The sequence below is a fragment of the Silurus meridionalis genome, chromosome 14, assembly GCF_014805685.1.
Source record: "Silurus meridionalis isolate SWU-2019-XX chromosome 14, ASM1480568v1, whole genome shotgun sequence".
Classification (NCBI taxonomy): domain Eukaryota; kingdom Metazoa; phylum Chordata; class Actinopteri; order Siluriformes; family Siluridae; genus Silurus; species Silurus meridionalis.
The window spans coordinates 17771954-17784791 of NC_060897.1; the positions used below are offsets into that span (position 1 = coordinate 17771954).

Here is a 12838-nt window from a genome sequence, read left to right on the forward strand (position 1 = left end):
GTAGAGTTTACCACAAAAGAACGAGTTAAGGAAGTGGGTAAGAAAAGGATAAATTCATCCTTGTAGTCCTGGTTGCTATTTCCAGTAAAGGTTTGTGACATGTGTACATTCAAAGTCTGTCACTGTTGTAAATATTTTTGTCGTTTAAAACGGTTTTATTTGACGATTCAGTTGTCTTTTATACTTTTTCTTAGCTGTTGTTGCATTTTAAATCCAACAGCAATAGTAAAATAATAGGGAAAAAGTTAAAATGTATTACTGAAATCATACAATGTAAAATAATTATGCAAATGATCCAATAAACTATCACACAATTGAAATTCATTGCATCATTACACCAATGAACCCCTTTATTTTTTTTCTTTTAATGATTATGTAGCTTCAAATAGGTGTTCATAGTGGTCAAACGCTCATAGTCACGCTAACAATTACAATTTATTGAATATAGACTTGTCACAACCATATCACTTTGTTTTAGTTCCTTACCCAAAAAATGTGCAGCTCCACTCAGCTCCAGCAGGAGTAGCTGTTAGTCAGGTAAAGAGCCGTGCGATTCCGTTACAGGTAAGAATGACAGATTCTCCGTTTCGCAGAGGCACTGCTTATGCTGTTAGAATTGCATGTGCAAAAATCAGGGTGCTGTTTCCCAGAAAAGCATTTAAATATTTGTGTGCTCTGTAAGTGAGAACCACAACATTTTTATTTCAATATCACTCCAACAAATGGCAAATGTTTGAAAATGTTTTTTTGGGGAAAATCAATCTTTTACTACCTTTCTGTTTAGTTTTGTCCAATCAACAGCCAAACGACAACATTCTCTTTTTATACCTAACTATTGTTTTCTTCAAATCATTGTTTGTATCCAAACAAACGTAGCACCACCACGTAGTCACTCCAGCACTGCAGGTGGCGCTTTTTTACAAGTCACAGTTACATATGCCGTCTCTATATGAAACATGCGGAATCCGATTCAATAATATTAGTTGGGCTCAGTGGCCACGTTGCCAATGATTCCCTTTACATGATGGTTAATGATTCTTCTTTTTTTCTTTAGGGCTCCATCTTCAGCGTTCTTCTACCTAAATACCACATGTCCTTCCTCTGCACCTGACCAAAGCATCTCAATCGTGCCTCTCTAACCCTGTCTGCCGTCTTACCTGCGCGGTTCTTCTAATAAACTAGTTTCTAATCCTGTCCATCCTCGTCGCTCCCAGTGACAACCTCAACATCTTCAGCTCTGCTACCTCCAGCTCCACCTCCTGTCTTTTACTCAATGCCACTGTCTCTAAACCATACATCATCGCAGGTCTCACCACAGTCCTATAAACTTTCCCTGCATTCTTGCAGATCCATTCTTCACCCACTCCACCCTGCCTGCACTCTTTTCTTCACTTCACTGCATCTTAAACATAATTGATGATGGTCAGCAGAGTTTCCAGCAGAGTTCACTGTCATAATAATGAGAAGTCCAATGGAAAATTTGAGGAGACCATAAGCACTGGACTTGAAGATTCTTAACTCCTGACCAACAGGCCCATGTAAGGGCCGTCACTAAACTGTAGCCAAATGACTGAAGTACACAGATGTATAGGATGTCTTTAGTAGGATATAATGCAGCTGGTTTCAACTGCAGAGACATGATTAAAAAATCCAAAGCTCATCTTCAGCTGACAGGAAACATTCTGTTTATATTGTTTATTTTATAAGAGAAGAAAAGGCTAACAGTTGACCGGTGGCGTTTGGACACTGCCGCTGTAAAAAATTCCCTGGAAACTAAAGATTCAAGAGGTCCAAACATGTTCCAATGTTTTTTTTCAGTATTACAATGGCCCAGTACACAAAGGTTCATGAGCACATGGTTAACTAATTCTCTGAGCTCTGACCCTGCACCCTATTGAAACCTATTGGATGAATGTGAAAGCTGACGGTACCCCAGGCCTCCTCACCTCATCAACACCAGTATCTGCCTTTATTAACGCCCTTCTAGAATGAGCAAAAATCTCCACAAAATCTAATGAAATCTTCCAAGAAGGGTGAATGTAACCGCGATTTGCAAACTGCATGTGGAATAGGATGTTTAAAAAGCACACATTGATGCAACGGTCACTCGTGATGGTCTGCTCTTTAATAGACTTTCTTAAGCACTTTATATAGCATCTGGATAGAACAAGTCTTGGGGACAAGCTTCCATAGAAGGACTTGAGGGATCTTATGAAAAGAAAGATCGAACAAGATTTCTTTTGTTTGTCAGGATACAACTAGCAGTGAAATGAAAACCCGATCGACCGCTAAATCGTGCAATAATTGAGGTACAAAATATGAAGAAAAAAGAAGTACGAGAAGACATGAGAAATTATATTATATAATAATCGGTGGTATTCACAAAAATAGTGCAAAATATATTTAGACGTGCAAAGGAAGTACAAAGAACAACATGTAATGGAGGTACAACGGACCAAAAACAATGATTACGACAACGTGCATTGTGCAGATGTAGAATGAAGAGTTTAGATGTTAAATTTCCCTCTGATTCGTGGCATGTTTTTCAGTCAAAGTTCACCGCAGATCAGTACATTCTCTTAAAAAATCAACAATATGTAGTACTATATAATATATTGATCTCAGCCAGGGTAGTTATCGATCTGTGAGCTGGAGAAAACGATGCTGTTGATGGCATTCGCGTGTCAGTTGGAGGTTTGGAAGCTGATCTGTTTGAGCAGAGATTACGGACGAGCTGGTCAGAGAGTTCGATGTTGTGTGCATTCTAGATTACAATTAAACTAAAAACAGACCAACATGTAGATAGGAGTCATGTAAAAAATCAAAACCATACCATCTAGAGACGTACCAGCACCATTTGGATCTCACTTTTATGTAGAGTTTGGATATTGGACCTTCTGTGAATGTTTAAAGGCTCTGGAGAAGCTGGTGTTGGATTTATGATGATCTCAAATGTTGAGCGATTTCATGAGTTGCTCAGTAGCTCCTGGTTCCATAATGCCAATGACTGTATAAGACTGTAGAAGGAACATGGCTCACAATCTTACATTCCAGTGCTCATGGTAGTTTTCACTCTCCAGTGTTTTGTTTTGTTTTAAAGATTTATAATCACACTCTTTTTCACCCGAATGAGGATGAGTTCCCCTTTTGAGTCTGGTTTCTCTCAAGGTTTCTTCCGCGTAACATCTAAGAGAGTTTTTCCCCGCCACAGTCCCCCCAGGCTGCTCATCAGGGATAAACACACATCATTTACTTCAATTCTCTGATTCTGTTGGGAGACAATGTCCATTGTGAAAAGTGATATAGAAATAAACCTGACTTAAAAATCTGTGTTCCATTACTAATAACTTCCAGTGTGATGAACATGAAGGAGGAACATGCTCGGGGTGAATGTTTTTTTTTTGGGCTTTCACTGGAGAGAATCCTCCCTTTAGTTCAGAACATTAGTAAGCATATTTCCTGCATTGCTTCTATGGTGAGGACGATGTTGGCATCATGAAATGGAAAGCTTTCTTCACCCTGACAAACGAGCTTTTCACTTAGCCTTTCTCAGCCGCCTCCGTTTCCTCCAACTTGCTCAGTCACAGTGACCGTGCAGCATTTGGTGAGAGCAAAGCACCATTGTCCACTCGAGCTCGCACTCCAATCTGCCGTGCTTATGTTAAGGGAGGCAGTTATTCAAAATGATCCTGAATATGCTTTCAAATATTTGTCTGCTTATTAAAATAAAAAATGAAGCTTCATTGTGATGTGTATTATGCATGATCACTGCTATATCTTTCAATATAAAGCCTATTGGCTGTATTTCTTTGTCTACCCTTCATCTAAACACGTGTGCACTAAGCACGAATGCAGCTTTTATTTAAATAATTAATAGCTAAGTGCCACGAGCGTGTGTGATTGTCTCAGGCTGTGGTTCGAGGCTCTATTGGGCTGCATTACAATTCGCTTCAGTGTTCTTTGTATAGAACTTTTAATGCTGAACCTTGTCCCAAAGCAGCCTAATGAATAGATTACACATCGATATTTTAGCAGCATAACTGAGTTCCTATAAGTTTGTCCCAAATGAGTGTGATGGTGGTGATGGTGGTGACGGTGGTGAGGGGAAAAACTCATCCTCATTAGTGAAGGTCCATTCATTCTAGTTTCATCATTTTTGAGGTTATCAGCTGTTCACAAAGTCCAGTCCAGATCCACCCTCATGGTTCCTGAGTTCCTGAACCTTTCACAGTAAGCTCATGGATCTGAAGGCTGTTCATGTGGAGTCTTCCTCAGCTCAGCTATAGCAAGTGGGTTCTAGTTAAATTAGGAATTAGGTGCACCTATACACTGTTCATTCATGCAGTAGAGGATGCTGAGCATTTGATTCGGTAGTCTTTTTAGTTATCCATGTCTGCTGGTATAAATGGGCAAAAGTCCTTTTACTATCTATTATAATTAATCTGAAATGTGAACCTCTTACATTTGTTCTTTTGGTTAAAAATATAGTTGCAGAATTTCGCCCTTTGATTTTTATATTTTTTTGTATGACCCAAAGTTTATTGGTTGTTTTTGTCCCTTACTGAAATAAAGAACACCAGTGTTGTCTGAAATCCTCCAATCAAATGAAGACTTGATTATAAAGCGCACAGTGATTTCAAAATCATTGCTGGATAACACGCGGTCTCTGCATTTTTTTGGCCTGAGAACCACATGTTTGACAGCTCTCGTGGGTTTTTTGCACTATGCTGACCACGTCTTTGCCAGCTTTGTTTCATTTAAAGCCAGGAAGCCATTGTGCCAACACGTTCCTCTGAGACGGTCAATCTTCTGGAGGCCACAGCTCACCCAGACAGCCTGCAGGGACATGAAAGTCACAGCAAGAAAAAAGATTTCTGGAGATTTTGTGGTCATGTTCAACTGCCTTGTCCCAGCTAGCATGAAACGACAAATTAGAGCTGACTTGTCTAATGGCTCGAACAAATTTGCAGGGTCTGGATTTCTTTTGTTTTTTTAAAGGCTGCTCCTGTATAATTAAGACATTTTACAGAAAAAGTAACTGGAACCTTGAAGAGTCTTTTCTTATTTTAAAGTACTTCAGTGAGAGCAGTATCGCATCGCACGCCACTGGAATAATGATGATAAACAGGGTTTGTGTGCAAAGGCTGTTATGGGTCATCATAGCACATTGCTAACACAGCTGGAGTGCTGCTGTGACACGTCAGCTCACGATCTGCGTTTGTGTGAGAGAGAAAAAGAGAGCGAGCAAAAGAATTCCTATTGTGTTACTGAACATGATGTTGGCACTCGTTCCAGGAGAAGAGTCGGTTAGCTTAAATAAACACACCATAAATGAACAAAAGTTCATCCAGCCGCAACAGTCGATCGAGCGTGTGAATGATTGTAAAGCGTTTTTTTTTATTCGTTATAGTGATATTCACGACAAGAACTGTCCCACAGAAGCCTGTTGGTGGCTTACAGTGAGAATAAAGGTTACATATCATGGTCTATAAACGCTGCAGATTAGTGTTGCTTTCGATTATAGTATATCGTCTTATAGTAATCGAGTACAGTGGTACCTGTGCATTAATGTACGAGTTTTCAGAGGTACGAGCGGTCACTCGGTCGATGTTTTGTCGAAGCGAAGCCAGAAAGTGAAGACTGTGATTGAAAATTAAGATAAGCAAAAAAGTTTAGAAATATGTAGTGTACAGTAGTGATGGTAAAAAACGAGTTTTCCCTCCTCTGCTTATCGCCTCTAGACCGCCCGCCCCCCCTCCACCAGCGTCTTCGTTAGCTCAAGTCGTCTCATCTCCAAGGTAAATACACTGCGTAAAACCTTATTATATCTTTACACACTCTTTCTATTATGTTTTTATACAAGATTTGTTATTTAGGAATGTATTTTCCTAATTTAATAACATGAAACATAAAAACGAGGTGTCATTTTGAGGGTTGGAACGGATTAATGCCAATTTAAGTATTTTTAATATGGAAAACTGATTTTGCGAGCAAATTGAGATACGAGCTCGTCCACTGAACGAGGACAAGGTACCACTGTATTTTAACGATTATTACATCGATTAAACGGATAAGAAGTACTTTCTCATTATTAAAGAGCAATAACAAGCCCGGATAAATGGGGAGGGTTGCGTAAGGAAGGGAATCCAGCGTAAAAACGTGCCATATCAAACATGCAGATGATCCGCTGTGGCGCCCCCTAATGGGAGAAGTTGAAAGAAAGTTTTAACGGATCTCTCGAAAATGAACAAGTTTTTTGATATTCTTTTTAGAAAAATTGACATTTTTATTGCTGAAATTACATACAAGCATATCAGTAAAAACTAAAACCATTTAGTGCATTTATCTGCAATATAAAATACAAGTGCAGTTGTGTTCAAAAAGTCACTCTGCAGTGGGCGTGTAGAGAAGGTTATAGGGAAACTATCCGTTTAATGAAACTCAGAATTATTCTCACTCTTGTATTTATTTATTAAATCTCGCACAGTATCACGATGCGGTTTTCTTCTTTCCGGAAAAGCTTTAAAAACATGTTTTTGACCGCACTGTATATAAATACAAATATATAAAAATCTTTTTCAAATTACTTTAAAAACGGTAATCACACTTTCTTTATGTTTTAGTTTGATATGATCGCAAACTTTGTTTTCTTTGGCATGAATCTTCTCCTCGCCTCTCGCTGTTTTCTCCCCGTTTCTCTTTGTTCATTCTGCAGTGTCTCCTGTGTTACCTGTCTAGCACGCTCCAGAGTTTAGCGGGCGGTGCGTTGGTAATTATGGTCTGTGGGAAACACGGCGTGTAGCCAAATGGACAAAATGAAATTTTAAGGAATTTTGTACTCTAAATACTCGAGGAATCGTTACGGCCCTACTGTAGATTATTTCAGTGTCGAGCACAAAACATAAATATCTGAATATTTTCAGCACTGTAGTAATGTGCAGCTTTTTTTATTGTAGTAAGCGCCGATTCACAGAGACGTGGAACGTGTACGGCACATTATCCTACACTGATGTTGATAATAAATTGTTCTATAACAAAGATCGATGTATAATTATTATGCTTTCTGCAGGGTGATGTTTATCTCAAATGGAAGGAGTCATCAGTGTCGGCACATTTGTGGGTCATACTGTGTGTGTGTGTGTGTGTGTCTCAGTCAGTTTGTCACAGGCCCGGGGATTGCGCTTTCAGGTTTCCCAGACACAAGCCTGTTTTTTCGGTTGTATAAATTCCGAGAGGAAACGAGGGCATGAGGGTTTCAGTGATTGGCGGGACTTGTTTTGCAGACATTCTATAATGTGTGTGTGTGTGTGTGTGTGTGTGTGTGTGTGTGTGTGTGTGTGTACTAGAGAGAGGATTTTCAAAGCATGTTAGATTTGTCTGACTTACTTCCAGCGTTCCCAGGAAAATTTCAGGATCCACTGGGACCATGACTCGTACAAGTCAAGTTCAAATGTATGCAGATCAGGAAGATTAAGATCCTTTGATAACACGTATTATCACGTAATACTGATGGCACTTCTGCCGGATTTGTGCACATGCGTGATTTTCACACATTGCCTACTCAACATCACTGCTACACTGCTACACTGCTCTGAGTACAGTTAAAAGAAGCTTGTTTTTTCTCTCTCTAAACCCTTAAGGTACACAGCTGGAAAAACTTGAGCAGCTGTAAATGGGACGGAAATGAACAGACATGGGGGGTGGGGTGCTCGAGGACTGGGTATTCCAAAGCCCACAGTTCACTCTCTCTAAAAGGGATAGTCCAGGGTGAGATTTACACAATTTCACTTTCTTTCAAATGTAACTGCTCAGTCAATTTTTACTGCTTCAGTTTTGCCACAAAAACAAGTGCAAAGTGTAAAGCATCCTAAACAGAAGCAATTCTAGTTTACAGAAGATTCAGAAACGCTGATGGAGCTTATTTTTGCATTTCCTGATGTCCACAAAAGTCCGTAAAAGGCAGCATTCACATCATATTCACACAAACGACAGATTCACAAAAACAGGAATATATTTTGTTCTCTTTCGACTGATGTCTGTGATTAAATTAATAAGTGTGTGTGTGTGTGTGTGTGTGTGTGTGTGTGTGTGTGTGTGTGTGTGTGTGTGTGTGTGTGTGTATCAAGTTTATTTCTATAGCGCTTTTCACAACAGACATTATCTCAAAGCAGCCTCACAGAATTTAACAGTTATGGTGAACGATGTCGATGATACGATGATACGATGATATCCCTGATTAGCAGCCGTGGTGACTGTGGTAAGGAAAAACTCCCTTAGATGTTAAGAGAAAGAAACCTCGAGAGGAACCAGACTCAAAAGGGGAACCCATCCTCATTCGGGTGATATCAAGAGTGTGATTATAAATCTTTAAACAATACAGAACACTGCAGAGTAAGAACTAACATGAGCACTGGAGTGTATGATTATGAGTAATGTTCTTTCTACAGTCTTTTACAGTCATTTGTGGTGTGTGTGTGTGTGTGTGTGTGTGTGTGTGTGTGTGTGTGTGTGTTTAACAGCAAAACAACACAGATAAAAAAAAATTCTAAAATCAGCAATGGCCACTTAAATAAACTAAAACTGCGTACAGGTCGGAAGCGAACTCTTGCGTGTTCATTATTAAAGAAAGGAAAACATACAACACAACAAAACCCTTGGGCTGTTTTTTTTTATTTTATTTTATTTTTTGTTTGTTTGTTTTTTTAATCAGGTATTGTTTCAGATGATGTTCTATGTTCCGAAAAGTTCCTTGTCCATCATTTACACAAAAAAGTTAAACTCAAAGTGCATTGGAAGTAAAACTACTTAGACATCTTACCTGCGGGCTTTTGCGTGCGGGACCAAACTTAAATATTGCGTGCGTTAGAAAATAAATATTTTTGTGGGAGAGGTACAGAACCTTGCGGGAGCGGGTCCTGTGCAGGTCTCTACTCTATAGCAGGAGATCTTCCAGTCCAATCCATTGTACAGCATATCTTCAGTGAGCTCAATAATTTTTCACAAATTTCCATGAAGACCACATTTCTTGTGTAAATGCTCCTATCAAAGATGAATTCAGTTTAATTTATTTTTATTTGTATTGCGCTTTTAACAATGAACATTGTCTCAAAGCAGCTTTACACAGATAATGTGGTGATTAAAAGTGAATATGTTCTCTATAAGTAAGTTTGTCCCTGATGAGCAAGCCGCTGGTGACTGTGTCAAGGAAAAACTCCCCGAGATGGCATAAGGAAGAAACCTTGAGAGGAACCAGACTCAAGAGGGAACCCATCCTCATCTGGGTTGCACCAAATGTCCATTTATAGCAGATATAAAAATATTAATGTTAATATTTTATTAATGCATTCATTACTAAAAAAAAAAAAGGCTTTCGCAGAAGAAAGCGAAGTGCATATTGCGGCGTTCCCACTGAAACACTCGCGCTACAAGCCACAGTAAACTTCTCCAAACATCAAGCTTTTTTTTTATGTTGCCTTATAAAACCCAATGTTGAAACTTGAAACCCTGGTGGACAGGAAGTTGGTTGGGATTCCAAGAGTGTTGTGGCCTATGTTTTACGATTCTTCATGCCTGGAGTTCCATAATTTCTGAATGTCTGTGTGTGTGTGTGTGTGTGTGTGTGTGAGTGTGAATGTATTTGTGCATTGGTATGGCTTATTTGTCCGGTATCAGGAACACTTTACACTTTATAGATGTATGATTTTATTTATCCCATTTTTTAAACCAGTCGTTTTGATTCAGTGACTTGTTTCTACTGAATTCTCTGGAACACTGGTGCCTTTAGTTCAGTTCTCTTATTTTTTGTGTCTCGGAAGGAAGCACGCGCTGGGAAGAAAATGCGCTGGGACGTGATGATGGTGGTCTTCCTCAATGACATCAATTTTTTTTTTTTTTTTTTTTTCCTTTATTTCAAACTGGTAATATTCTAAATCATTTTTAAGATGATGATAATGATGATGATGATGATTGTCAGATCCTAACTTTTGTTTGTCAATTTGTTTTTTGTTTTTTTTTTGGGACAATGATTTTTGTTTTTGTTTTATAGGCATCACATATACACTTGTTCTGCTTTCATTAAGTGTGTTTGCAAACTGTTAGTGATTTCATGACCTCTCTGAAATTTGAGGGAATTTTCCCTTGCTCTGGAGGAGAGAGAAAAATGTGTGTGTGTTTGTTTGCTTAAGAGCTTCTTCCCTATCCCTATTCTTCCCTAGCTTTTTTCCCCTTATCCTGTGGAAGTGGAGAGGGGAGTGGTGTGTGTGTGTGTGTGTGTGTGTGTGTGTGTGTGTGTGTGTGTGTGTGTGTGTGAGTGAGAGAGAAATAGAGCAGCTCACATGAGCTGGCTTGTGGGTGGAGCCTGTAAGAGGCTGAGTGGCTCTGACTGTGTTTCACACTGGAGGATAAGCCTGAGCAGACGGGTGAGTTTGCAATCTCTTGTATATTTTCCCCCTCCAGCTTCCATGTTCTCTACCTCTGCCTCTTTCTTTACTTCTTTCTCTCTCTCTCTCTCTCTCTCTCTCGCTTGCATTGTCTCTTCTCTTTTATGCTGTTGTTGCTTTGCCTGAACTACTGGGTTATAAATGCTTGTGCTGGTGTGGATCTGAATGTAGCTCGATACCGAGTGTATGAAGAACATGCAAACTTGTGTGTGTGTGTGTGTGTGTGTGTGTGTTGTCTTGTTTGCAAATTAAGTTTTCTTCTTCCTGTTTGAACACTTTATTTAGTGTTTAGCCTTCTGTTGTACGGAAGAAAGGGGAGGTGGGTGTGTGTGTGTGTGGGTGGGTGGGTGGGTGGTGGTGGAGGGGGGGACTGTTGGATTCCACTGCTCCTTTTTATTCACCCATCCCCAGCGCTCTCTCTCTCTCTCTCTCTCTCTCTCTCTCTCTCTCTCTCTCTCTCTCTCTCTCTGCACCTTCACTTGAGGCCTTGTAATTACTGTGTGCAGGTTACAGGGCTGGCAGCAATTCCTTATTCTGGCATTCTCTGTAATTTCACCTTTCCTTACCGCCTCCTCTCCTTCTTTATGGTGGAGTTTCCTCTTTGATCCACCGCCCTGTATTTTCCAGCCGAAGTGCGAGCCGCATCATCTCATCGTCTCACCGTGCAATACTGTAGCCATCTCCTGTCCAGCTATAGACTTTCACATCCAGCTGTGTTCGCCTCTGACCTTTCCATCTGAACGTTAGCACTGTTCAAGTGTTGTCAGCACAGAACACTCGATACTCACTCGCTCCATATCTTCGGATTTATTTTTTTGCAACCCAGGAGATAGGCAGCATTCCATGGGGTGATAAACTATGGAGCAGCTGTGTAATGTCACAGCCTTTTGCTCTGATGTTACAGGCCACATGTTTGACTCTTCCCAGTAATGTCTCGGTTCTAAAAATTAGCTGTATACACGGTTACCGGAGAATTTTCCGGATAACTCCGTGTGGAAGCAGACATTTTGTTGTGTAAGTAAGGGTTGTGAGTCATTGATACACACTGCTACTAGCAGTGGACTGTTGTGTGATGACATGGTAGGAAGTTTGGCTTAAGGCTTTACTGCTGGCCCACTCGCCTCTCTAGGGCCAACATCTTTGTTTTTAATGTAGATACCCGGATTTCCTGATTTTTGCATGGGTTTTATGTGGCTAATGCTTTTAAAATTAATAACCTATTATTAGGATTTCCTGACGTGCTTGACTGTGCAAAATTTGATGCACTGATTCATCATTGTCAGCGCAAAATGCACAAAGTGACACTCCTTCACGTGCTGAGTGATTTAACATGTCTCACATCTATGTTCCCCCAGTATTTTCTGTACAGGCAGGACACTACGTTACCCAGCATTCAATTCTCCCCACTGTTCTGAGCGTTTTGACATGTCACATGGCCACGCTGCCGGAGTTTCCCAATTTTATCGGTTAATGCCGTCTTCACGCGGCGTCAATGTGATACCCAGGATGTGACTCTCCGCACTATGCAGGTCATCATAATGTTTATTATAATAATCATATCTCTAACTGTTGCCACATATGGGTCTGGAGAAGAGTTTGGTTTTCTGAGTGATAGATGATGTTCATCATCACTTCGCTGAAATGCAAGATTTCTTGTCTTTTTATTTGCTTTTGACTTCCTGCCAAACAACAGGCTAGGAGTAGAGGAAATACGAAGTAAAACCTACTTTGTCACTTCTTCTAGAAAATTATCCAGGAATCACCGTAATAACCAGGTGTTCTGTTGATTGGACCAGTAGATACGTTCCATTAAAATTGTTCAGGAGTTGCAGCAAGTTCTAATTCAGTCATTAAATAATCTGATTTGCCTGATTAACTGATTTACCCTGGTCAGAGTTATTGTAGAGTTTTAGCCAACCCTGGATGGGAAGTTAGTGCACACGTTTTTCGCACCTAGGGTCTTCTTATAGGAGAAAATCCACATAATTTAGGAGAACGCTGAGGAGAGAGAAGATAGACAGTAATCCTAGCTTATAATCAATCCACAGACTCCAGAGGTGCTAGCAGGCAGTTCTGTTCGCTGTAGCACAATGATACTGAACAATTTGTCACAATAAGAATAAATTGTGCAATATAAATTCTCACATTTGCAGTAAATAAGTTACATAAGATCAGAGTGGAGTTTATTATAACAGCAAACTGGAACTAAATGTGAAATGGGATGTTCAAGAGGATATAACAATCTTTTAGCGTTTTGGTCATTTAGTTTCTTTGTGACAAGGAATATTTCAGGGTACTTTTTAAAAATGAACAGTGATTTAGTAGATGGAGTAAAAACTCTTACAACATTTATTTAGTTTACTGGAATCTTCTGCTTCTTTCGGCTTCACCATAGAGGA

General features: G+C 39.8%; 1 protein-coding gene across 5 annotated transcripts in view; it reads left to right on the plus strand.

The window, feature by feature from the left end:
• Positions 1-12838, plus strand: part of sept9a (septin 9a) — an 83189-nt gene that overhangs the window by 42955 nt on the left and 27396 nt on the right. Inside the window, exon 1 of one of the 5 annotated variants that reach the window (XM_046865907.1) lies at positions 10300-10418. The exons of the other annotated variants lie outside the window; for them this stretch is intronic. The gene's annotated coding sequence lies outside the window, so the exon portion shown is untranslated. Of the gene's footprint in view, positions 1-10299; positions 10419-12838 lie in introns of those variants that run through there. 5 annotated transcript variants of the gene reach the window in all.